The 27,602-nt window shown below is 51.8% G+C and overlaps 1 long non-coding RNA gene across 1 annotated transcript in view; it reads right to left on the bottom strand.

Annotated features, from left to right (window-relative positions):
• The window catches only part of LOC144805860 (uncharacterized), a 65,873-nt gene that overhangs the window by 20,258 nt on the left and 18,013 nt on the right, over nt 1-27,602 (bottom strand). Inside the window, exon 2 of the long non-coding RNA XR_013605616.1 lies at nt 26,048-26,167. This is a non-coding gene — a long non-coding RNA (uncharacterized LOC144805860). The remainder of the gene's footprint in view (nt 1-26,047; nt 26,168-27,602) is intronic.

Genomic DNA, 27,602 nt, shown 5'->3' with positions numbered 1-27,602 from the left:
TTTTCCTTTAAGAATAAGTATACACGCGCCACGGCCGTGGATACCCTGTTGTCTTATGAATTACTTCACTCGCGCAGGGACGGCTGAGTCTTTCCGTTAGCCATTGTAACCGCCGGCTTCACGGAGACCAGACGTCCTTGACGGGTGGAGTTACCTATGAATTAGAATAAACTCAATTACCTGAATCGACAGCTTCATCTGTATTTATTACAGGAACACCCTGATACCTCACTTACTGCCTCTCTTCTCCTTTTTATCTATGTACTGCTCTCTCTCCCTTCCCTGCTTTTTTCACCTGGTGAACTCCGCATTTCTCAAGTCAGCTAATCCATCAAGCACACCATCTGACCCCTTCATGGTCACGAATATTATACACCTTTGGATATATTTCTCTGCTGAAACTCTATTAAATCTCTCTTGCCTTCTGTATCTGCTTGCAGCACTCAACACTTCGGTTCACCAACACTTAGACTGGACAGTGAACCAACTAGCCTACCATAGGCTCCAACCTCAGAACGTGTACCAGATGTTTTAAACAGAAGTAAAATCATATTGTGTGCAAACTTCAAAAATGCCCTCTGTCCAAAGGCACCACCCTTATCCCTCAGGGTCAATCATATATGTAAACTTATATTAAAGTTGCACCACATTCCAATGTATGTTCAATCAACTCAATTTGTATCCAGTCCGTTTTAACAAGGTGATTGAAATGTCTTCTTTATGGCTTTATTTTCCTTCTTTTTAAATAGGCCACAGCCAACGCGTTTCGTTCTGCAAACAAGAACTTCTTCAGGGTATTTGTAAATTCCAAAATGTCATTAGATAGATGATGATTTAAGTGTCACTCCTTGGCTTATCTTGTAGCAATATGCTCCTTGCATGTTGACCTTATCGTCTTCATGCACAGGTCAAGGTTGATTGCCGGGTATGATGACGTGATATAATAGTCACTCAAAATTCTCCAAGGCATATATGAGTCAAACCCAGCACATGTCGTACCTTGCGAGGGGGTCTATACGCCCAACTCGACTTCTCAGCGTTTTGCAATTCCCGCCCGTGATTCGGCTGGTCAACAAGTGGAAGAGATGCAAGGTGACAAATGTCTTCCCCCGTCGGGGTGAAGGCAAGAATTAATCGGTTCTGATGACTGAAAAAATGAAAACAGAACAATTGATATTTGGAATCAATGCACGTTTCCCAACCGCAACTTTTCCATAGCAGCTAAAACATAAAAGAGGAGGCGTGGCGCTATAAGTGGAGAATTCAAACAATGCGCTGCGACAATCATGGATTTCCCCTCTTTAAGCTGAAAAATGAACTCAAATATTAGGGCTCATCATAAAAGTGTGCGTTTTTCATGTTGGCACAGGGGGCTAAGTAAAGCAGGGTATTCTGCTAGCAGGCAGATAATCCCATATAATGTGGGTCTTAGAAACCAAATGAGGCAGGGATTTCATAGAATTCCATGTAGGGCGTCACAGTTCAATGTAGAGCGTCATGGTTGGAAATGGGTTCACTGCCTAGGGCTCGTCAGTAAAGTGCACGTCCTGCATATTGGCACAGCAGGCTAAATTAAGCTGACCATTCTGCTAGCAAGCAGCTAAAACAAGAAAGTCATGAACAGCCGACGCATGTTTCGCCCCCATGAGCTTTTTCAAGGATCTAATTTGATAAAATCGTGTCCAAATGTTCATAACACTGCTTTTGAAAAGTTAGCCTCCTTAATAGTTATTTCCGAACAGTTATCGGATGAAGTGCCACCCCAACAGGCAGTGATGTCAACTACTTTCGAAATAATGGGTCCTTTCTATACGCTGCCTCATATAGACGCTTCGTTCTCTTTTTGTTTTATTATTTACTCAGACCTTGCTAAGTCCATTCTGCGTCTTGCCACATATAGCGCTACTTGTAACAAGTAGCGCTGTATGCGGCAAGACGCAAAATGGCCTTAGCAAGGTCTGAATAAATATGGTCCAGCGAAGGTCAGACTCAGTGTGCTGGGCCTCAATCCAGTGGTTCACCAGGGGTGCAGCTCGTTTGCCTAACCTTTTATTGGATTTGTGTTCACCCATACAGAGTCTGCATTCCCTGCCCGTTTCTCCAATATAACCTATGTCGCTGGGACTAGAAGATGACGACTTAGATGCAGCATGCTGCTAGCGAGAGAGGTGGCTATACGGGCCGGTTTCAAACTTATTCAGCTAAAATTACCTCACAGGGCATACATTACAAGGACCCGGCTGTACTGTATCGGGCGAATTGACAATGACCCTTGCCATAGAGGGTTCCGGCAGAACAGTACCCTACTCTACATGCTCTGGAACTGCCCCAGGCTTCAGGGTTTCTGGAGGGTGGAGGGTGGCCGGATTTCAGAGGTCCTAAAATTCACCCTGGAATTCACACCACAGATGGTGACTTTGGGAATTTGGAAGGGAAGATACAATAGATTGCTACAGGCTTTTGGTCTGCAGTGATGCACTGATGGTAGCCTGCCGAGATGTGATCTGATACTGTGGGCAGGACAGGATTCAGTCTTTGAATGCCCAGGAAGTGAAACTAAATTGGTACATGATGCCTGAAATCTGGAGTGTCGGTCCCGGCGATGCCTGAGCAAGTTTGAAAAGGTGTAGGGCCCCTGGCGAACAACAGAAACCACAGATCTCTGAGCCCAGAGGAGACAACAGTGCGACTCCCAGTGGGAGGCCTGGGAGAGCAAGCTGAGGTCTACCAAGGTATATTTGGGTCTGAAGAGCCGCAGATTGTCAGTTTGTGGGATTTACTTTATATCATTATTAATCCATTATTGTCATTTCCGTCGGGTATGCAGTTGATGCTTGTTTGTTGGGACCTGTTCGTGCGGAGAACTCAAAAAGAAAGGTTTATATTTATTCATTTATTTTTAATGATGAGCGTCTTTTGCTTAGAAAGACCTCACGGTGCTTCAGCACACCAGACAAGCATATCAATAGAGTCTTAACAAAGTGACTGAAATAGAGCAACCAGAACAACACAAAGAGAAGGAGGGCAAAGGGAGCTGCTTCTGGGACACTGCTTGACGACCAGTGAATGAGTGAACTTACTGACATTAGTTCCTCTTCAACACTACAAAGGCCAACTTAGTATTGGGACAATGTGATTAATGCCCCGCTGATGACTGCTTTTTTTTGCTAATTGCATATGTTTATGTTAAAAGTATTTTATTGAAAGAGTACACAGATAAGAAAGACATTCAAGCAATGACATTTGTGCTGTAACCCCGGGAGCCCATCTTCAAGATAATGCTACGTGTCCCGCAAATGCAGTAGAGGCTGCATGAGCTCCGTTTCCATCCACATCACATTAAATAACACCCTGAGGTAGAAATGAAGTCCCTGTACCCTCTCCCTTTTAAAGAAATAGTTTCCCCCCAACTCCCCCCCACCCTCCCTTGCCCCCCTACCCCCATCCCAGTACCCCCGTCCAGTGTCTTGTCTAGCTAAACCTTCTGAGCTCAGCCCACACCCCTAACCCCTAGCCCTATCCAGCCCGTGGCCATTATGCGGTGAAGTCCAGCGGTGGTGTCAGTCTCAAGAGCCTCAGGTACCTCGGACAGGTTAGTTCCCTGAACTCGGAGGCCAGTAGTGCATGAAAGGGCTGCCACAACTCCTCGAATTGATCTACTTCCCCGGCCATCATCAGTGATAATTTCTCCATACCCAGGACATGTCATAACCTATATAGCCAAACCGTGATGGATGGAACAGTGGTAGTCCGCCAGTGTATTAGAACGTTCTGAACGCAATTTGTCTACCCCTGCGTGATTTTAGTGGGTACATCAGCCCGTTAGGCAAGCCCAACAGGAATTATGCTGGGAGGCGGGGCAACTCTATCTTAAAGTGGATGTCGATCTCATCTAGCACCTCCTTCCAGTAAAGGCTCAACAACGGGCACTCCCACAGGACATGTGTCAGTGTACCAGGTTGCCCACACTCCCGCCAACAGGTATTATCAATATGTCTATCCATCTCATGCAACCGCTCCGGAGTGTAATACCAGTATGTAGACACTTTAGTGAATGTTTCAGTTAGTCCTATATGGTATGCAGAGTGTCGTGCGCGGTATGAAATCTGGTCCCACTCTTTATGGCTCAGTGTTCTTCCCAGCTCCCTGTTCCAGCGTTCCCTACCTGGGTTATGAAAGTGTGTGGGGGGAGGCTGTAACATTTTATAACGATCCGTGATGAGCTTAGTGTCTGAGGCTCGCGTCACTAACCATTTCTCATACGGCAATAATTTCCTATCTGCCAGCTCACGCACCTGTGGCTGCAAAGCCCAGTGTCGCACCTGCCAGTAGCGCATCCTATCTGTCTCGGCCAAACCATACTCAACTAATCCTTTCTCTCACCAATGACCCCAGCACCGCCAAAACTAACCTACATGAAGGAATGAAAGAAGTTGCCGAATGGATGAAGCTAAGCCGTCTGAAACTGAACTCAGACAAAACAGAAGTCCTCATCTTAGGTACTTCCCCCTCTGCTTGGGACGACTCCTGGTGGCCGGAAGCCCTCGGAAAAGCACCCATCCCGACAGACCACGCACGGAACCTGGGCGTCATCCTGGATTCCTCACTTTCGATGAACAGACAAGTCAGCGCCGTATCCTCTTCCTGCTTCAACATTCTTCGCATGCTCAGAAAAACATTTCGCTGGATCCCCTCAGAAACAAGGAAAACAGTCACCCACGCTCTGGTCACGAGCAGACTGGACTACGGAAACACCCTCTACGCGGGCACTACCGCAAAACTCCAGAAGAAACTCCAACGAATCCAAAACGCATCAGCCTGGCTCATATTAGACATCCCACGCAACGAACACATCTCTGGTCACCTTAAAGACCTCCACTGGCTACCCGTCAATAAGAGGATCACTTTCCGACTGCTTACCCACGCACACAAATCACTCTACGACATCGGACCAGATTGCCTCAACTCTCGACTGTCCTTCTACACCCCCCCCCGCCAACTACGGTCTTCCAGCCAAGCCCTCGCCACTGTACCTCGCATCAACAAGACCACCATGGGAGGCAGATCCTTTTCATACCTGGCTGCTAAAACATGGAACTCACTCCCCGCTTACCTGCGCCTCACCCAGAACCACCTAGCGTTCAGAAAGCAGCTTAAAACGTGGATATTTGACAAATAATCCTCCTCCCCTTCCTAAGCGCCTTGAAACCCTCTGGGTATGTAGTGCGCTATACAAATTTTATGACTTGACTTGACTTGACTTGACTCCTCCTTGAGAGTCTGGAAAGGGAGAACTCCGTCCGGCCCGTACACATGGAAGAGGGTCCTGCAACCGGCGGCACGCCAGTGTGCAAAAGCTCCCTGGGTAATCCCCGGCGTGAAGTCCGGGTTGTCTGCAATAGGTGTAAACGGAGAGGGGAACGTGGTAAGCTCTTGTGCATTGTTAGTAGCATCCCACACCCTCAGCGGAACCCGCGTTACAAAAGACGCGTAGAGATTCGGGGGGCGATGAGCCATACGCAGAAAGGGCACCTCTTGTAAGGGACGGCCCGCCACCGCCTGATCCTGGAACAACCAGTGCTTGTCCGACTCCCATCGGCTCCATTCGACTAGGTATCTCAGCTGCGCCGCTTGAAAATATTTGCGCAAATCTGGGACCCCCAGTCCCCCCGATTCCGGTGCCAACGTGGAGAGAACCCTCCTCATCCTAGGCTTGCGGCCTTGCCAAATAAAACTGGACAGAGCCGACTGTGTCTGCTGGAGCCAGCCCTTAGGCGGTTGCAACGGCAGGGCCCGGAATAGATATAAGATCTGTGGGAGGACCGTCATTTTAACCGCCGCCACTCTCACGAGCCACGATAACAAGCCCTTACTCCACCACCCCAGTTCCTCCTTAATCTTTCCAGTCAAAGCCGTATAATTGGCTGTCACCATGGCCTGCAATGTAGGTGCCAACAGGATGCCCAAGTACTGGACCTGGTGTGCTGACCAATGCATGGGGAAGAGGCCCTGCAACTCCCGTCGTGTTGCAGGAGTCAGGGAGATGTCCAGTGCTGTTGATTTTCCCATATTCATTTTGAACCTAGTCACCCGTGAAAAAGCCTCCAATTCGCCAATGCACGCAGGCAGAGTACGCCTCGGTTCCTCTAAGGTCAGAATCACATCGTCCGCATAGAGGCTGACCGTGTGTGTATATCCCCACATCCTCACTCCAATCGCGTCCGGGTTCTGCCGGATTCTCTAGGCGAAGGGCTTCATGTACATATATACTGAAAAGGAGTGGGGACAGTGGGCAGCCCTGTCTGGTGCCCCGTTCAATGCCAAACCTTTGAGAGCTACAGCCATTGACCCGCACCACTGCCGATGGGAACCGGTAGCAATTAAAAACCAGGGTGCGAAATTTTTCACCGATGCCCATCCTCACCATAACCCGTTCCAGATAGGGCCAGTGCACCCGGTCGGACGCCTTTTCAGCATCAACGATAGGAGCATTCTTTCTCCAGGAATCCGGGAAGCCTTCTCCAGAATATGTACTACCCTCTTGGTGTTATGCACCGTCTGCCTCCCGGGGATGGAGCCAGCCTGGTCCGACTCCACCAGACCCGGCAAATGGAGCGCTAAGCGCGCCGCTAGAATTCCCGTATAAAGTTTTCAATCCCCGTTCAAAAGGGAGATCGGACGGTACGAGCTGCATTGGGTTCGGTCCTTCCCTGGTTTAGGTAAGACCGAAACTGTGGCCTGCAGGAGATCCGGTGGAATCGCCCCTGGTTCGGAGAAGGAATTAAACAATTTAGTCAGTATAGGGGCCAGCGTGGCGCTGAACGTCCTGTAGAAGAGCGCTGTGTAGCCGTCCGGGCCAGGGGCCTTACCATGTTTAAGCCTGGAGATGGCAGCAATTACCTCCTCGACCCGTATCTCCCTTTCGAGATATTCCGTTTGAGATGTTTCTAGGGACGGAAGGGTGACTGAGTCCAGGTAGTCCTCCGACTCCTGCGCCATCAGGCTCTCCCCAGTGTATAATTCCACATAAAATCGACGGAAGGCCTCGGCTATCTGAACATCCTCCGCGACCAGCCCGTCATTTCCTGCTGCAATCTCCTTCACCCGATGGCGTTCGTGGGCCACCCTGAGTTTGTTCGCCACGAAGGCGGCCACACCTGTCCCCCCCTGTGTAATAAGCGTGTTTCAGTCGTAGTGCTGCATATTCCGCCCTATCCATGTCCAGGGATGACAGGAGCTTCCTCGCCGCCTTCAGCTGGTTCCAAATCCTAGGGGCCCCCGTACGGCGGTGCACCTCTTCCAGTTCCCTAACTTTTTGCGTGAGCTCATCCCGTTTCTCTCTCCGTTCCCTGTTCTCCGCCGAGGAGACCGCAGTGAATTCCCTCTGACCACCACCTTAAGTGCGGCCCACTGCGTCGCCACCGCCGTGTCTGCGTTGTCATTATGCGTTTGGAAGTCCCTGATCGCCGCCGTAACCCTTTGCACGACTGTTTTCTTATGTAAAAGAGCGTCTCTGAGGCGCCAGACCCCTCGGGGGGCCCGATCAGCCGGCAGAGAGAAACTCCCCGAAACCGGCGCGTGATCAGATAGAGAGATGACCCCCACCTCCGACGTCGTAGCCAGATCACGGACTGGGCCAGTAACTATGAGGTGATCCAGCCTCGCGTATGTTTTGTGTGTGTGAGAGTAGAAGGAGTAGTCTCGATCCGTGGGGTGCAGGTGGCGCCAAAGATCATGAAGATCCAGGTCCACCAGTTGGGATTTAGCTACTTGTGACATTTCCCCTGTCTGTGGGGAACGCTGGGCCAACCTATCCACAGCCGAGTCAACCACCATATTCAAATCTCCACCCAAAATTATGTGCCTGTCCGGGGATGCTGTTATGTCCACTAATGCTGATTGAAAGAAGCTATCCTGATGTTCATTCGGACAGTAAATCGTCCCGATGGTAAATGTCAGGGCCCCTAGTTTGAATCTATGCGCTAAGAGTCTCCCCTTCTGCTCTGCAAACTTGTGTAGTACCTCCCCCCTAAAGGAGTTAGCCACCAGTATCGCCACCCCAGCCGTCTTGGTGTTGGACGAAGAAAAGAACTGCGTGGGAAATGCGCGGGATCGTAATCTATGGCAGTCTCGCGCAAGCAAATGGGTCTCCTGTAGAAGACAAATGTCAGCCTGTGTGTTCTCTAGCAAGGACAGTACTGCCCTCCTCTTGACAGGGTTATTAAGCCCCTTAACATTAAGGGTCACTACCTTAAGGGTCGCCATAGAGAGTCAAAACAGAATGAAACATGCATTGGATCCTTTGCAGTGAGGAAGGGTCCGTGGGCCTCAATTGCCCAGCGCACCCCATCAAGGCATCGTGGAATCATCAAGAACACTGAATGGACTTTACCCACCCCTTCCCCTACCCAACTCCCAACCCCCCTGACCCCCAACTCCCCAACTCCCCCTCCTCCCACACCCCTCTTGGTGCCCCAACTCCCCCCCACCCCTTCCCCCCCCCAAAACCCCCGAACCCCCAACACCCTCTGAGAAATTGTCCCAGCCCTGTCCTGTCCGGACAAGTCCGTGGTAACGTATCGTAGTGGACGTCCAGCAACACCCTTCCCCCCTCTGCTCCCTCCCCACCCTCCATGGCCCTAATCCAGCAAGAACAGTGATGCAAAGTCGTTCTCCCCCGGAGCAGTCTTACGCTGTCAGCGCGACACCATCGTGCATCACGGCATCTCTGGAGGCTTCCTGGATGGCGCTCGCCATATCAGCCCTGATGGTAGGCGAGCTTGAGCGCTGGGATGCCGCTGACGTTCTGCGCCTCGAGACCCTGCGCCACCCGTCCTCTGTGGCGCGTCTCCTGCGTGGCGTGGCTGAGACCTCCTCCTCCGCGGTGATCCCCAGTACTTCGCACGTGTCCTGCAGGGACCTCAATTGATGCAGTTCCACCTGAATATAAGGCGGAAAGGATGACCCCAGGAATAAGGCGTTTCATGCTGTTTCAAGAAGTCTGTCGGGATTTTGAACGCTTTCCGCTTTTGGAGGGTGATCACAGACAGGTCCTGATATAAGGCCACGGGGTGTCCTCGAAACGTCATCGAGGGTTTTTTCCGGGCCTCCGCCATTGTTAGACTGGGACCTGGAGGGTTGGCCGAGGACAAGGGGAGAGGCCTCCGGTGAGGGCCGTCTCCAGCGATTGTACAGACAAGTAACTTCCCCCCCACAGATGGACACCACACAGAGATAAGGTTAAGGCTTTTTATATGTAGTTCTCGAAGCAAAGTATCACGGTACAGTGAGATCAGGACACGAGAGTCCTCTCAATTCTAGTCTCTGGAAGGGAAAGGGGGTAGCGGGACAGTCTTGATACCTTTCTGGTATTGAGGTGGTCTGATGGATAGCTCACAATCCTCGAGCTCGGAGTTCTGGAAGGTCGGGCCGTGGCAGCGCCAGCAGGCTCGGATGGCAAGTCTCACTTGAGGAGGGCCGCGGCAGCGCCAGCAGGTCCCGACGACGATGTAGGTTGCAGAGGGCCGTGGCAGCGCCAGCAGGTCCCGAAGACGATGTAGGTTGCAGAGGGCCGCGGCAGCGCCAGCAGGTCCCGAAGACGATGTAGGTTGCAGAGGGCCGCGGCAGCGCCAGCAGGTCCCGTCGAGGAGGAAGGTTGCAGAATGCCGCGGCAGCGCCAGCAGGCAGGACGATGGTTCACAAGGCAGGGCTGCGGCAGCGCCAGCAGTCCGTCAAGGATGAGTTCTTCTAGGTGTCTCTCGACTCCAGAATACAACTGCCTTCCTGCTCTGGAGCTGCCCCAGTTATAGGTCTGGCCCCCTTTGATGTCCGGACCCTCGCTCTTGGAGGTCGGAAGGTCCGGGATGAGGGAGTCCAGACACCCAGCAGGGGGGTGGAGCCAGCGCCCGGGGAGGCTGGGGGCGATCGGCACCTGGCGGGGGAGAGCCATCGACACTCCTCTTTCCCATTGACCTGCCAAGTGGTCCGCTCACCTCCTGGGTGGATGGTGGTGCCGGGATGTCGGGGCCTGGCCAGGCCCAGGGTTGGGGTCGAGCTTAGGCCACGCGGCCTCGTGGTGCAGTGTCCAAGATGGCGGCTGGGCCGGGCAATGGTGCTGGCGGTGGCCCGGGCCAGTGATACAGAGATGTCCGGGAGTAGGTGTTCCCGTAGGAGACGGGTTGCGGGTTGCTTCTGTGGGTCGCCGGGGTCGTTCTTCTGGTGGCACCGGGAGAGCCGGTGTCCAGGCTCTGTCATGCGGGGAGGGAGCGGACCTTTCACGAGGCCTGTCCAACATGCGTCCCCCCAGCTGAAGGCGGGGAGAGTCACCCATCCTCTTGGGGACTCTCCTCGTCGAGGCGGAAAAAGCGTGACAGGCCGTCCGCGTTGGCGTGGTCCTGGCCTGGACGATGCTCCACAGTGAAGTCCATCCCCTGCAGGGAGATGGACCATCGCAACAGTTTGGGATTCTCCCCCCGCATCTGCATCAACCATTGCAGGGGTCGATGGTCTGTTTGTACCCGGAAGTGGGTACCGAAGAGGTAGGGCCGGAGCTTCTTGAGGGCCCACACTAAGGCAAAGGCCTCCCGTTCGATGGTGCTCCAGCGCTGTTCTCGGGCCAGCAGGCATCGGCTAATGAAGGCCACTGGCTGGTCGACTCCCTCGGTGTTTAGTTGGGAGAGGACTGCCCCAATGCCATGGTCTGAGGCATCCGTCTGGACGATGAACTCACGGCTGTAGTCGGGGGCCTGGAGCACCGGGGTGGTGCACATGGCGGCCTTCAGTTTCTCGAAGGCCGCTTGACAGTCCGGTGTCCAATTGACTGTTTTGGGGTGTTTCTTGGATGTGAGTTCCGTGAGGGGCCCCACAATGCTGCCATAGTCCTTCCCAAACCGCCTGTAGTATCCGGTGAGCCCCAAGAAGGCTCGGACCTCGGTTTGGGTGACGGGTGGCTGCCAGGACTGGATGGCAGCGATCTTGAGCTGGAGAGGGGCCACCAGGCCGCTCCCCACTTGGTGCCCGAGGTAGGTCACCGGACCCCTGGCCAATTTGGCACTTGCTGGCCTTGATGGTGAGGCCGGCCTGTTGGAGGGCGTGCAGGACTTCTCGGAGGTGGTGAAGGTGATCTGTCCAGTGGCGGCTGTATACAGCGATATCGTCCAGGTAGGCGGCACTGAATTCTTCGAGGCCCGCCAATACCTGGTTTACAAGTCGTTGGAAAGTGGCGGGGGCGTTTTTCATGCCGAATGGCATCACTTTGAAATGGTAGTGACCATCCGGGGTAGAGAAGGCGGATCGTTCTTGGGCTCTGGGGGTGAGGCCGATCTGCCAGTAGCCCGCTGTCAGATCGAAGATGCTCTTCAGGCCCCGATAGTCGACGCAAAATCGGAGCTCCGGGGTGGTGCCCGGGGCAGCAGCTTTGGGGACCAGTACGACTGGGCTGGCCCAGGGGCTGTCGGATGGCTCGATGACTCCGAGTGTGAGCATTTTGGAGACTTCGTCTTGGATGCAGGCGCGCACCCGATCTGGCACTCGGTACGCCCGGTGTCGGATAGGGGGACTGTCCCCCGTGTCCACGTCGTGAAGGCACCAGGGGGTGACCCCGGGGGTGAGGGAGAACAGGTTTGCAAATTGCAGCAGGAGGGCCCGACAGTCTTGGCGCTGCTCCGGGGTCAGGGCATCGGAGAGTCGGACCCCGTCCACCGAGCCATCTTTCTCACGGGTCCTCAGTAGGTCAGGGAGGGGCTCGGAGTCTTCCTCTGCCCCACTATCTGTGGCCATCAGTAGGCTGAGCTCCGAGCGTACGAAGTGTGGTTTGAGTCTGTTGGCGTGGAGGACTCGGAGGGGGTTCTGGGGGGACTCCATGTCGATTAGATAGGTGACAGGGCCCTTGCGCTCGACCACCTTGAAGGGTCCTGTCCATTTGTCTTGCAAGGCACAAGGTTCGATGGGAGACATTACCTATACTTGCTGACCAGGCTCGAACTCAATAGAGGAGGCATGTTGATCGTACCATTTCTTCATGTCCTCCTGACTGGCCTCGAGATTGGCTTTAGCGAGTTCCCTGAATCGCCGGGTCTGGTTGCGGAGGGCCAGGAGGAACTTATACACGTCCGGAGGGGTCTTCTGGGGGGCCATTTCCCATTCTTCTTTAACCAGGCTGAGGGGCCCCCAGACAGGGTGTCCGTACAGGAGCTCGAAGGGGCTGAAACCGAGGGATTTCTGGGGGACTTCTCGGTAGGCGAAGAGGAGGCACGGGAGCAGCACGTCCCACTGGCGACGTAGGGGTTCCTCCAGCCCCATGATCATCCCCTTGAGAGTGCGGTTAAACCGCTCGACTAGTCCGTTTCCTTGCGGGTGATAGGGGGTCGTGAACCGGTACGTGACCCCGCACTGCTGCCAGAGAGATTTCATATATTTGGAGATAAAGTTCGTGCCTCTGTCGCTGACGACTTCCCGGGGGAATCCTACCCGGGAGAAGATCCCCATCAGGGCTCGGCCCACCACTGGTGCTGTTACAGTCCGAAGAGGAATGGCCTCGGGATAGCGGGTGGCGTGGTCCACCAGGACCAGGATGAATCGATGCCCTTGTGCTGTTCGGGGGTCCAGGGGCCCCACAATGTCTATTCCCACCCGTTCGAACGGGGTGGTTACGACTGGGAATGGTTGCAGGGGTGCTTTGGATCTCTTCCATGGAGAGACCCGCTCTCCTTTCTTCCGTCTGATTGGTGTTTGTTTCTGGTGTCTCGCTGTTTTGGTTCCGGGGTACAGCCGTACCCGTTTCTGCCCAAGATTCTAGGGCGTGTTTGAAGTCCTCTTTCGTGCTCAGCCCGGTGGTAGCAATGCCTAGTTCCATGCAAAATTGCTTTAGCTCTCGATGGTTGTACTCCTCTAGTTTCTCCATCTGGAATTTCTCTGCGGATCCGCTCTCTTTTGTTGTCATTGTGGTTGAGTCGTGGGGTGAGTTACTCTCTGTACGATTACGCGTTGGTTCGGATCGCGCCGCTGGCCACCAATGTTAGACTGGGACCTGGAGGGTCGGCCGAGGACAAGGGGAGAGGCCTCCGGTGAGGGCCGTCTCCAGCGATCGTACAGACAAGTAACTTCCCCCCCACAGATGGACACCACACAGAGATAAGGTTAAGGCTTTTTATATGCAGTTCTCGAAGCAAAGTATCACGGTACAGTGAGATCAGGACATGAGGGTCCTCTCAATTCTAGTCTCTGGAAGGGAAAGGGGGTAGCGGGACAGTCTTGATACCTTTCTGGTATTGAGGTGGTCTGATGGATAGCTCACAATGCTCGAGCTCGGAGTTCTGGAAGGTCGGGCCGTGGCAGCGCCAGCAGGCTCGGATGGCAAGTCTCACTTGAGGAGGGCCGCGGCAGCGCCAGCAGGTCCCGACGATGATGTAGGTTGCAGAGGGCCGCGGCAGCGCCAGCAGGTCCCGAAGACGATGTAGGTTGCAGAGGGCCGCGGCAGCGCCAGCAGGTCCCGAAGACGATGTAGGTTGCAGAGGGCCGCGGCAGCGCCAGCAGGTCCCGTCGAGGAGGAAGGTTGCAGAATGCCGCGGCAGCGCCAGCAGGCAGGACGATGGTTCACAAGGCAGGGCTGCGGCAGCGCCAGCAGTCCGTCAAGGATGAGTTCTTCAAGGTGTCTCTTGACTCCAGGATACAACTGCCTTCCTGCTCTGGAGCTGCCCCAGTTATAGGTCTGGCCCCCTTTGGTGTCCGGACCCTCGCTCTTGGAGGTCGGAAGGTCCGGGATGAGGGAGTCCAGACACCCAGCAGGGGGGTGGAGCCAGCGCCCGGGGAGGCTGGGGGCGATCGGCACCTGGCGGGGGAGAGCCATCGACACTCCTCTTTCCCATTGACCTGCCAAGTGGTCCGCTCACCTCCTGGGTGGATGGTGGTGCCGGGATGTCGGGGCTTGGCCAGGCCCAGGGTTGGGGTCGAGCTGAGGCCACGCGGCCTCGTGGTGCAGTGTCCAAGATGGCGGCTGGGCCGGGCAATGGTGCTGGCGGTGGCCCGGGCCAGTGATACAGAGATGTCCGGGAGTAGGTGTTCCCGTAGGAGACGGGTTGCGGGTTGCTTCTGTGGGTCGCCGGGGTCGTTCTTCTGGGGGCACCGGGAGAGCCGGTGTCCAGGCTCTGTCATGCGAGAGGGAGCGGACCTTTCACGAGGCCTGTCCAACAGCCATGATCCGTTCTTTCAGTGGAAAATCAGGAAGAAAGGCCAATATGTCCGGAGGAGGGGCTGTTGCGCGCCTCTGAGGGCCCACTCGATGAGCTCTATCAATCCGTACCGGAAAGTCTGCGGCTTCACCCAATATGTCTCTGAAAAGCTCCCTTAGGTATTTCGCCACATCCGTCCCCTCCTCCGTCGATGGCACTCCCCGGACCCTGATGTTATTCCGCCGAGAGCGGTTTTCCAGGTCCTCATTATGGGCCTGGAGGTTGGTCCCTTAACCGCAACACTTCTTGTTGTAGCTGCGTGATTTCCTGTCCTGTCGTTGTGTGGAGCTTTCCACCGTGGCCACCCTCTCACCTAGTCCGTCCACTTCTTTTCGTATTTCGCGGACCTCCCCGGCCACCTCCTGTTTCAGCGTTTGAAAATCGTCTCTCAGTGTGCCAAAGAGTGACTCCAAGAAGGATCTGGTGACCGGGGGCTCACCGCCTCCTGCTGTGTGAGAGCCACTCGCCGCGTTCGGCGACGGTTGATTTCTGTCTCCCCTGGTCTGAGACCTGCCAAGCATCTCGTGGAGCGTGCGGTCGTTCCGTTTATTACCCTTCTGGCTCGCCATCTTGTCCTCAAGGCCGCTCCGCCGAGTACGGGCACCGCACCGGCCAGACACCCGGGCTTCGGCCCCACCTGCCTCTTCTCGCTATGATGACTCAGTCCTCCGCCGCGGGGTGCTCCACACGAACCCCCCGAGTCTGAGAATGACCTCTGTGGCCCGGGCACCACCGTCCGCCACCGTCCGCCCCCGGCTGCGCAGCGAGCAAGTGCAGGGACCCGTGCAATCCAAGTCCTCGCACCTGTCTTTTCCTTCAGCGACCGCTGTCGTCGTCCACGGCAAGCCGACCATCCGCGGTGTAGCTCTCAAGGGCACCACGCACCACCATAGTCCGCTAGTTTCGTCACTACCACAACAACTATGGCAACTATGGCGACTATGGCGGCTCCTCACGCCTCTGCCAGTTGATGCACCCCTTCCGGTGATGGCGCAGCCTCCGGGCATCTCTCCGTTCGTCCCCAGGAGCAGGCGCCTCCGGATCAGTCCTTGGAGGGTCCCGGTTCCAATTCCAATCCTCGTCGCTGCGGCCCTCGGTCCGCCTACGCTTCCAGCGACACCACCCTTCCGGCCTGCAGAGCGTCCGTTCAGCCAGGCAGCAGCCGCGGCCCCGATTTGCGACGAGACCGACAACCAAGGGCGGGTCGTCTCTGAGGACAGCAGGCGCTTCTCAGGGCCTCGCAGCACCGTCACGGCACCCAGGTGTGCCCCCTACTTCCTTCCACTGCACCACCGCTGACCTCGGCAAGCTTCGGGGACAGAGCTCAGCCCAACCCCAGCTAGGCCGCTATCCGTCTTCGCTTCCGGTCTTGGCGTCGCTCCGTGCCGCGGTCCGGACAACGGGTCCCCGGCCACTCCAGATTTGGACTTCGGATCTAGCACAGCCCGACCGCTTCCCGCACCATCCCCAACCGGTTTTATGCCAATGGGGGGGGAGAACAAGCTATACAGAAGGCTCAGGGCCCGGATCGGGTCGGGAGCTCCGGGCGAAAGCGTCTCCTCACTCCGCCATCTTGGCCACGCCCCCAATTGCATATGTTTAGAATGAGAATACAATGCAAAGCGCAGAGTTTCAGAAAGTACAAAGGAAGGAATTACAGTCTATATAAGAGCTGAGAGGGCACTGTAAGTTACAACCAGTCACTGACAAAGCAAACCGATCTTACATGGGCTATACCTAAAGTCCAGTTCGGGGCTCGGATTATTCCTCTGCCAACCCACGCCTCCATCAGAATAATAATAAAAAAGATAAACAAAGGCATTGATCGAGACCATCCTGCATCCCGCTCCCGAGGCAACAAGCAAGCTGAGATACTAGACAACTGACTCATGAACCCCAGCATTTCAGCAACACAGATCACATGGTCATCCCCGGTGAGTAATCTCAATCAATATACCCTGTCACTGACCAATATGGGCTACCCCACCTGAACTGGTCATCTCAGGTAACCATTGGACTGTTTCAGCTTTTACCCCAGTTGGGGTGGGAACTGTTTACATTCCCCGACAGATACTACATTGTTCTTTGAGGTATTGGGGTAGGACTTGGACTTTGATATTCGAAAGTGCCCGCAATGTATTATCTTCTCTTGGTGTACGTGTCACACACCTCGTAATCTTACTTGCTGCACACCATAACAATACATCTAAACAATTCAAATCCAATGGGGGAAGTTAAAGTGGTCACTTGGAATGTTAAAGACCTTCTTGACAAGATTAAACACGGAGCTGTCCTTAGACATGCGCAAAGCTTAGGGGTGGACGTCTTGCTATTACAGGAAACACACTAGATGGGGACCAAGGCCCCATGCCTGGCCCGCTTTGACTTCATACACGTCTTTCACTCTGGCTTCTTGAAGGGCTTCAGAGGTTTGGCTATCTTGAATCACCGCAGACTATCATTTACACATACTCGTACATGGGCTTGATCAGCGGAGAGTCTATAGTACTGGGTAGGGTTTAAGCTCCCCTCTCTCAGTCACATATTTACTGAACGCATTATTGGTACCTGGGGATCATTACCCGACGTCCTTGCATTGATAGGAGGAGACTGGAATTATGTCATTCACCCTGATCAGGATAGATGCCGTCCCACAGCTACACAACATACACAGAGAGTCTTGTTTGGGGCCAATGGCAGAGGCTCTGGCATGGTCCAAAACGTGGAGGACTCTTCATTCAGCAGTTAGGAGTTACAATTAGGGATTATATGTATTTCTCTACCATCCATGGGTCGTTTTCTAGCCTGGATCACATTTTTATCACTAGGGGAACACACTCATCGCTTGGTCATGTCGGATATCCCACCCGGAGGCCTATCAGATCACACTCCCATACAGCTGCAGTTAGGGATAGGTCCCAGTCGGGTACTGTTTCATTGGTGATTGTTGCCCTGGCACCTACACGACCATTTGCTGTAGGACGAAGAGCTAATGTGGCACTGATGCTAGCTAGTTGGGGTTCTCTAGGTACTGCGGTGAGTTTCTGGTACACCACAATTCACTAATGTCCTGGGTCCCTGTGCACAGTTCTGTATAGGAACAGAATCCTTGCAACAATCAATCACTCTACACATGAAATCCTACCCGAATCTCAGATGGAGGACTTCTTTCGAGATATACCTCCCAGGGCACTAATCGCCGTTGCGCAAGACTCCCTAGAAACTCTTATATCACTAGAGGAAATAACCTCAGCTGCCTCAGAAATAGCATTGGGTAAATCACCAGGACCCAGCCCATCACTAACGACCTTTGATCAGCAACTAACCATGCCGCACCGCCTGCCTTTCCACAATGGGATTCTCTCATAGGCCCAATCACAGCCACATTCACTGGGCGCACTCCAACGATCTTCAATCCGGTCACATTAATTGCTATCAATAATCTATTTGATACATCAGCTTCTAACCCACTACAAGATGGCGCCCGCGATCCCCAGACCATCACTGTTGATCTTTGATCAGCAATTTACTATTTCATACGAACCACCTGTCACCAATTAGCGCCGGATGGAGGACTTATAAACCAAAAAACCACCTCCAAGTCCTCACTCCCGAGCCACATGAGAAGGGGTAGGCCGTTGGTGAAGTTCTCCAATAGATGATGTGAGTACCGGATCTTTGGCTTTCCACCATGTGAACGGAGGATATTATTCTTCCCCCTGAGCTCAATTACAAAATTTAAAGCTTTCCTCCGAACACCACACTAAAAATGTTGGCGTTGATCTCAGTGTTTCTCTCGAGGAGGTGATGACATCACCCTCGTTGGGCGAGTGTTTTCCCGCTTTTGACCACAGTGTATTAAACTACCACCTATATGTTTTTATGAATGCATCACGGGTATTCTGTTTTTGGAAGAAAGGGGCCCCTGCCTAATGGGATGAACCCTGGCAAGTAAAACAACACTTGGGGTAAAGAGGGAGCAAATTTGCATCGGGTTTTGTGCCTGTTATATTAGAGAAAGAAAACTGGTAAACTAATGACTAAAATCACACTATAATTGTGTTGATATGTTCTAATATTTTATTATTTTATAACATCTTTTTTTTGTAGAAGGTATTTTTTTTAAGTCTTGTTATAATTTACTACATACAAAATTACAATACACATAGCAGAATATGAAAAAACAGACAGTTGAATCAATTTTTATAACGTGTGCTGTCTTTGTGCCTCAGCTTCTCTTTTGTAAATCGTTAGTAAGCAGCAGAGATGACCTCTGGTTTTTAATCTTAGTAGGATTTAAGTTACAGGGGCCACTATTGTCTGGAGTTGCCTAGCAGGATAATAAGTCCCAGGGGGCCAATACTGACTGAAGCTGGATAGCATGATTACAAGTCCCAAGGGGCCTCTAATGACCCGAATTGGCTAGGATGATAACAGGTTGTAAGGGCCACTACTGACTGTCAGGGGAGACATTGACTGACCTGTGAGCGCGAGCTCTGTCCTGCGAGGCCCTTTCTGCTGGACTGTTTGTTCTGTTGCTGCACCTCGCGGAACCCGCTCCGCGGGTCCCGCTTCGCCCGTGTGCCTGGGCGCATCGTTGCTGCTGTTTGTGGACAGGGGAGCTGCCTGAATCTCGGGGAGCAGGGCTGCGAGCGCCAGGTGAGGATCAGGGACTCCATTGCCCAGGAGTCCCTGTGCTACCATCATTTCCTGCACCTGGACGCTCTCCCTGCTGGCCACGCCCCCTAAGCACCGCTGAAAAGAGCCTGCTTGTCCTTAGCTCTTTGGGAGACATTGACTGACCTGTGAGCGCGAGCTCTGTCCTGCGAGGCCCTTTCTGCTGGACTGTTTGTTCTGTTGCTGCACCTCGCGGAACCCGCTCCGCGGGTCCCGCTTCGACCGCGTGCCTGGGCGCATCGTTGCTGCTGTTTGTGGACAGGGGAGCTGCCTGAATCTCGGGGAGCAGGGCTGCGAGCGCCAGGTGAGGATCAGGGACTCCATTGCCCAGGAGTCCCTGTGCTACCATCATTTCCTGCACCTGGACGCTCTCCCTGCTGGCCACGCCCCCTAAGCACCGCTGAAAAGAGCCTGCTTGTCCTTAGCTCTTTGGGAGACATTGACTGACCTGTGAGCGCGAGCTCTGTCCTGCGAGGCCCTTTCTGCTGGACTGTTTGTTCTGTTGCTGCACCTCGCGGAACCCGCTCCGCGGGTCCCGCTTCGCCCGTGTGCCTGGGCGCATCGTTGCTGCTGTTTGTGGACAGGGGAGCTGCCTGAATCTCGGGGAGCAGGGCTGCGAGCGCCAGGTGAGGATCAGGGACTCCATTGCCCAGGAGTCCCTGTGCTACCATCATTTCCTGCACCTGGACGCTCTCCCTGCTGGCCACGCCCCCTAAACACCCTCTCCCTATATCAGGTGCAGCTTCTTCCGCGGCGCGGGAGCGCGCGGGAGGGCGCCGGGAGAAGCCCGGGACAAGGGCGGGACCGTCTGTGGCCGTCAGGGGCCGAAGGTGGCCGGGCAGGGCCTACCCTCTTGGTTTGTGCTTTCGAACCCTGGTCTCTTACACTCGGTGGAGCAGCCCGCTGAGTTTAATTTATTGCAACCAATATGCCGTCCCCTGCAAGGGAAAGCACCCCACTAAAACCGGGTGGAGCAAAGAACAGGACTCTAGAGAATTATTTCTCCCGGGCAGTGGGGGAGGGGGACAAAGAGTGTAATCTGTCCAGGTTAAGGGCAGAACGGAGACGCTCAATAGATAATATGAAAAACACGCCCCTCGCAGATCAACCTACTTTACCAAGGGAGGAGTTGTCCAGGATTGATGATGTCCCATTATTGCTGAGGGATTGCACTAACATGTCACCAGGTGAAGCCTTGAGTATAGCCCCAGAAACTAGTTCTAGCCCCCCCAGGGTGACCATTGATTTAGTGTCCCAACCCCCTTCGGCCCCTCAAGCCTCGAAGCTTAGGAAAACTAAATCTAAGCCAACTAGCACACAAGTAGCTTTTGGACCTCCTCCAAATAAACGCAGGAGGAAATCGAGGGGAGTTCAAGGAAAGAGTAAACCCAAGGTTGCACACTCGGACTTTGGGAAGTTTCTAAAAAACCCCGCATTAGCAGAGAAACCATTGGTTGATTTACATCCTAAACCCATTGCTCATGAGGATCCAGCTCCTACTATGATAAAAGACACAGGAGTTGGTACTGCTAATATTCCCTTGTCTGTTGTCCCGCTGGGAAACCTAGAATTTTTGCTAAGGTCCCTGTTATTACCGATCAGCGAGAGTATTAAAAAGATTGAGATCAGACTAACCATTTTAGAGGCCACATTGGGCAGTCTGAAAACTCCAGCTGGCAGACAGGGAAGGCAACCAGAGTCCACTCTCTCCACTGTAGCCCCTCAGCTGTCGGCAAATAGTGTCGCCAATCCAGTCCCTTCACAAGCTGTGAATGTGGCGCCCTCACAACAACTCACAAGGACAAAGCCTGCAACAGCTAAGCCCCCTAACACCAATATGCCCAACCCTCCTTTAGGATCTGTACCCCCGGCACAGCCGGTAGATAAGAGCACCCCGACCCCTTTAATGAAGCTCACCCTGAGACCACGCAGACCCAATTTACCCCCAGAGACCAACGCTTTTACTGTAGTTATGGCAGGTGTCCCCCCACTTGAGGAAGGTGAAACGGAGGATTTTTGTGCCCTAAAAAGTAGGGTAATCAAGTGGCTAAACATAAATAGACCCCTCCCGACACATTTTAATAATGAAATTATAATGGTAAGAAGGGTACCATGGGTGGGAAGAACACAAAAATCCATTAAAGGGGACTGCATACTGGTGAGTTTTAGGGATACAGGAACGGTGTCCCATATATGTCAAGGGAAAAATAGATCTAGGGAATCCACCATCCAAACCCTCCATGTGTCATTCTTTTTTCCCATCATCCCAGTCCTATCTCAGCAACTCCAAACTCATGACAACTGGGAGAGGGTTGGCAGGAGGGGGAGTCACCAGGCCTTTAACCCTAGGCCGTTTTTTGGCCGATCTGAACAACCCTTTTTCTCCTATAACCGGTTCCATTGCCTAAATGGCCTTGAAGGGGTCGATTGACAGACAGACAATGCCCCCCAGGGTAGTATAGAAAATGGAGGTACGGTAGAAAGACTGGAGGAGCAAAAATCCAAGGCTCAGCAAACTCTGGTGGTTGGTGAGGGGGAACCAAAGTGTGTTGAGCCAAAGGAAATAGATGAAGACAAGACAGGAGGGGGACATGGGCAGGAAACGCAAAGATCAACGTGGGAAAGAAGACCAAGGGCCCAGGGGGGTGCTGAATGGAGTAGAGTGGGTGTGAGACTCATCTCTTGGAATATAGCGGGTATAGCGGGCAAATTTAACAATAAGGAATGGGTGGACTTTATTAGAACATTTCACATTATATGTGTACAGGAGACATGGGCTGTGGAGAATAACTACCATCTGCAGGGGTACAAGTGTTTTTTTCTTCCCGCCCGAAAATCTAGCTCAGGGAGAGCAATGGGCGGTTTGTCCATCTATGTAGACTTAGACCTGCCAGGCACTTGGTCCTTTCCAGACTGGTCCTCATATGGGATACAGGCGGTTCGGTTCCAGGGAAAGGGGCTACGACTCTCTGTTTTTAACATATATAACACCGAGTTAGAAAATAGCCATACCCCGGTATTAACTGAACTCGACCAAAGGTTAGGAAAAGAAATTACATTCCAGAATAAGGGACCGTCTTGTGGACTGCTTGTGGTGGGGGATTTTAATTGTCACCTTTGTCCGGCACTGGTCAAAAAGAACACAGATTGGGCGCAATGCCCAATTGAGAAGGGACCGCATTTTTCTCACTCGCCTACTGGGTCGGCTCTTAGGTTGCTTCGGCTCAAGTACGACCTAGAGCACACCATTAATATGGTAGACGCACAGTCGGATGGTACACTCCCACCAACTTTTAAGGGCAGGGGCTGCTCGTCTATTATAGATTATATTCTGGTCTCGAGATCCCTGGTTAACAAAGTAGTCAGTGTAGGGATAGACTGGAATACTTTCAGTGACCATAACCCGCTTGTTTTAACGCTGGCATATAGGGCGGGTACTGGCTCCAATGCCCATCGTTCAATTGTGGAGAGGGTCACCGATCAAGGCAGGAGACTGAAATGGTCCAAAATAGATGGGGCAAAGTTCTATAAAAATCTGAGCGATAAGGGTCTGCTGGCCATAAATGAATGTTTGGATCTGGAAGTCCAGGGACCAAGGTTATTAGAATCATTTAACCACATTGCCAACCTGATCGACGGGCTACTAAGGTCCAGTGCGCCCACGCGTAATTTGGTCAATCCCCGGTGGTTTGACAAAGATTGTTCCAAGACACTGAGGGAACTGAAATGCTCTATTAAGTCAAAACCACGAGACCCACAAGTAATCAGGGCATGCAGAGAAAAATATAAAAATGAGACCAAAAGGAGGAAACTCACCCTGCAGGCAGAAGCTTGGGCAGATCTGAGAGAGGCAGGGGAAAGAAGGGACCTAGCGGGGTTCTGGAGAATCATCAACAAACCGACCTTTCAAGAAAATGATTCTCCGGAGGTAGGGGCTAACATCCTCCCGGAGCAGTGGGTCACACACTTTAGGAGCCTGTATAACCATGAATCGGGTACCCACGTAGAGTCATCAGTAAACCCAAGTCAGGCCCCCCCGGTACAATTTTCCCTTAAGGAGATCACGGCAGGGATGGAGAGTCTAACTAAGAATAAAGCACCGGGCCCAGATGGAATTCCCCCTGACCTTTTTCTTAGTAATACAGATCTTTGGGCCCCTCTGATGACCAGGGTCCTAAACACTGCTATCATCTGCGGTCTCCCTCCATCATGGTCTAAAGCGATCATTGTGCCAATCTTTAAAAAGGGCAACAAGGACGACCCCAAGTGTTATCGGCCTATTTCCCTGATTGACGTCTCGGCTAAACTTCTGGGAAGGGCACTCCTGAACAGATTGTCCGAGTGGACCGAAGAGAACAACATCTTCTCGGACACTCAATATGGGTTCAGGTCAGGGAGGTGCACCAGCGACCAATGCCTGAACCTATATATGCTGACTGCCAAATATACTCTGGCCAGTAAGGAACCAATTTATATGGGATTCATGGACCTGGCAGCAGCATTCGATCACGTCAACAGAGGGAAGTTGTGGGACATGATGGCAGGGATGGGGATCGAGAGCGGTCTAATCACCATACTAAGAGAGCTGCATAGCGACACCACGGCTAGAGTTAGATTCAACAGGGAGGGAGGATTGACGGACCCCTTTCCATGCAAAAGTGGAGTCAGACAAGGTTGTATTCTTGCCCCTTTTTTGTTCTCCCTTTACATCAATAATTTGGAACAGTTTCTTTTGGGCTTAAAGGCAGATTCCCCAAGGGTTGGGACGCGGCAAATCCCTGTCCTGCTTTACGCAGACGACGCGGTCTTGCTGGCGCGTACACCACGAAGCCTACAGATTCTGATAGATGGGTTCGTCAAGTTTATGAGCGATCTGGACTTATCTGTCAACCTAAGCAAATCTTACGTGCTCCTGGCAGGCAAAAAACCTTCCTCTAAATTTTCTTACACAATAGGCACCCATTGTTTAGAGGAGGTTAAAACGTTCTCCTATCTCGGAGTAACCTTTGATGGTGCTCTTCAATTCAACTCCTTGGTAGAAGAGCGCTGTAACAAAATGATTGCCTCTAACGGGGCAATAGCCGGATATGGCAGGAGGTTGGGCAGATGGAGTCCGGAACAGGTGATGAACCTGTACGGCTCCATAACATGCGCCAAAGTAAGCTATGGGGCAGAAGTTTGGGGCTTCGTTAATACCTCTAGAATTGACCAGGAAGAGAACAAACATCTGAAATCTATCCTGAGGGCACCACCCAGTACTGCTGGACTCATAGCTCACAGGGAGCTAGGGAGGCCATATCTGGTCGATCTGTTAAAACTTAGGCCAATTGTGGCGTGGCTAAAAATCTGGGTAAATCCAGATGCGCATCTAAGCAGAAAAATCTTACTGGACTGCCTAGGTAGGGCCCACTGCATGCGCATCCCATGGCTCAAATATGTGAGAAATACTCTTGAGGAACTAGGGTTTGGAAACCTCTTCAAGAATCCCACCACCATATCAGCACAGCACAAGAAACAAGTAGGGGAAATTTTCCTAGAGCGGAAAACCCAATGCCGTGCTGTGGCGGAAGGGGGGAAAAAGTCAATAAGGGCTTACAATTTGGTGAAGAGTGTGGAGGGTATGGAGCCCTATCTGTATCTTGTACACAACACACAGGATAGATTTCTTATGTGCCGTTTCAGGCTGAACCTACTCCCTTTCATGTTGGCTTCGCCAGCAGGTTTTACTATGTCAATCGAGCAGAAGGGACCCTGCGGCTGCGACAACCGGTCTCCGCAGGACTCCCTTCATTTTACCTTGCTCTGCCCCTATTATTCAATGCCCAGGCGTAGATTCCTAGTAGATATCCTAAAAAAGGCCCACCTGGAACATGCCAGAGATGCATTAATCTACTTGCAAAAAGCTTCTGACCCGCTAACCTTGTGTTGTGTTATGAATTTTATCAAGGTTGCGGTTCGACTAAGGAAAACGAGGGGAGAGGATTGAAAGACTTTTGACTCCCTGTTTTAAATTTAAGGCCTTGCATGTTAGTATTTTATTGTTATTTATGCACAAGGATCTTGACTAATATTTAATGCTGTCTTATCTATGTATATATACATGTGCTTTTATGGTGTTTTTTAATCACCGAATAAAGATTCTTGAATTGAATTGAATTGACTGGAGCAGGCTCAAAGAATAACAGGTGAAGGGGGGTCGGGGTGTGAGTGGCACTTGTGACAAGAGCTGGCTAGAAGCATTGATGACCTTTGGTACTGATTAAATGCAGCATTTTAGGTCACAGGAGGCACTGCCGAAAGCATCTGGCTAGCAGCAGTGGTGGCCACTGGGAAGAAGGAATTGAGACTGCGTAACTGCATATACTTGCGGCTTTAATACCGATAATTGTTTACAAATGAATGCCATAACCTGCATTGATATATTACATACCAAATTACAATGATCTTGTATCAATTTGATGCGTTTGTTCGCCTTAATATGGCTGCAAAGTTACATGATTCTGTTAGGGCCCAGAAACATTTTATTTAGTGCTGTACATCTGCACACTTTCCTGCATCTTGTGGGAAACTGAATATTGGAAATCAGAAGTAAATAATTAATTCTACAGCTTGTCTGTGTATCGTTTATCTGTTTCTCAAGGACTTCTCGCATTCTTCTTGAGAATCAACCTTGCCTCATACTCATTAGTTTAGTTTCAGTAACTATTTCTATCACATGTTCATGTTTCATTGTCTTGTTTTAGGAGAAAAGTGTATAAAAATACATATTGTAGCATTAGTATTCTATACTTCAACTTGCTTTTGGGTGGATGCTCGCGTCCATTGAAATGACAATTGTCACTTGTTAGTTTGCTTGGCCTTTTGCTATTTTTGCATTAAATGCATGATAGAATAGTTGGCCTTCCGATGTGTTTTGTTTTATTTGAACAAATGTACATAGCAGATAGTGGCAGGCTTTTTACAAAAATTACAATTTGATTTTATTCTTGGAATCACTCAATTTTCTCACAGACGTGGGAAGATTCTGGGTTCTTGCAGTTTGAGAGAGAGCACAGAAAAATGTTGTATCAGGATACCTGCCTCAGAGCGCACTTCTTAAAGACAACTGCCGGGATATCATGTTGCTGCTACAAGGTCCTTACCTGTGTGAGTTATCGGGATCGATGCAGGGGGCTGACCCACACTAGCCACACCCTGGAGATCAATGACAAACACTGAAGAACGAACAGAGCTTCCAAGTTGGTGACCATTACATAATGGACCTTGAAATTAAAAGAAACAACATGTTTTAGTATTCTGGTGACTCATGACCATAAAAACAAAAGGTTACAAATTCAATATTGTGTCAAATACTGAAAAAATTAAACTGGATATACTGAATCGGCTGTCGCCCCAGGGCATGCTAGGCACCTTCCATTACTATTGCTTATGGGACTTGTAGTTTTGCTTTTCTTGTTAAAAGGGTGGTCTCTAAAGCCCCAGTGTTCTATTTCATTCCAGGAAACTTGGTGCGAATCGGCACCAGCATTAAACGGATTTAATCTGCTCTCCCTACTTGCTATTAAAAGCTCCAAATTCGGCCACAGCAAGGGAGGCCTTGCTACATACAGCTCTATAAAGAGCATTTATGCTATGGAGCCAATGATGCACAGCTTAGCACCTCTGCAAGTGCTCAGAATCAGGAGGAGCTCGATAAAATTATAACGGAAGAGCATACCAACAGCCTGATCATTACGGGGACTTCAATTCCAATATGTTCAGGAGTACATCTGAAGATATTGATACGGAGGAGGACCAATTTGTACGGGACGCAGTAATACAAGATAATAACTCAGGCGGAATACAATACAATACCATTTGTAAAGCGCGCTACGTACCCGTGGGGGTCTCAAGGTGCTGAGGGGGGAGGGGGGGGGGCTGCTACTGATCGAAGAGCCAGGTCTTGAGGAGTCTCCTGAAGGCCGGCAGGTCCTGGGTCTGTCGCAGATGGGTAGGGAGAGTGTTCCAGGTCTTGGCAGCGAGGTAGGAGAAGAATCTGCCGCCGGCTGTGGATTTTCGGGTGCGAGGTACTGTGGCGAGGGCAAGGTAGGCAGAGTGGAGGTTGCGGGTGGGGGTGTGGGAGTTGAGTCGGTGGTTGAGGTATGCTGGTCCGGCGTTGTGGAGGGCCTTGTGTGCGTGGATGAGGAGTTTGAAGGTGATCCTCTTGAAGACAAACGAAAACAGCTCAGAGGCTTCTAGCGATTCGGGAGCAGGTGGGTTTCCGAGCATTAAACAGAAGTGTAGTAAGGCTTGTAGGTCCATTGTCGACAATTTCTAAATTAGTATGAGCTTTGCTGCCATGAACCTGCTTTTGCGCACGACAATGCAAAAATCTATTTCGCAATACTTATTTGTGCCCCTTTTACACATGAGAACTGTCTGCTTTGCAAGTTCTATGCTGTGCTCTGAGGTTTAGTCTGCACATGATGTTCAAGGTTAAACAACAATGCCCCTTGTTATTCTTTTCTGATCTGTCCCTCGCACCTAGGCATAACAAGCTTCACACATCTGCACCTCTGGAAATCGTGTACTTTAATATTGCAAACATAAGATGTTTTCACACACAGAGAGCGACACCTTTCCAAACAGTGTTTGTCCTGCGATGTGAACATTGAATCTAGGCCTTGAGGTATGGGGTCTGCTGAAAAAGCCCAGAGG

Source organism: Lissotriton helveticus, assembly GCF_964261635.1.
Source record: "Lissotriton helveticus chromosome 1_1 unlocalized genomic scaffold, aLisHel1.1 SUPER_1_unloc_3, whole genome shotgun sequence".
NCBI lineage: Eukaryota > Metazoa > Chordata > Amphibia > Caudata > Salamandridae > Lissotriton > Lissotriton helveticus.
The sequence above is the reverse complement of the archived record's forward strand: the minus strand, read 5'-3'. Positions and strand labels throughout refer to the sequence as shown.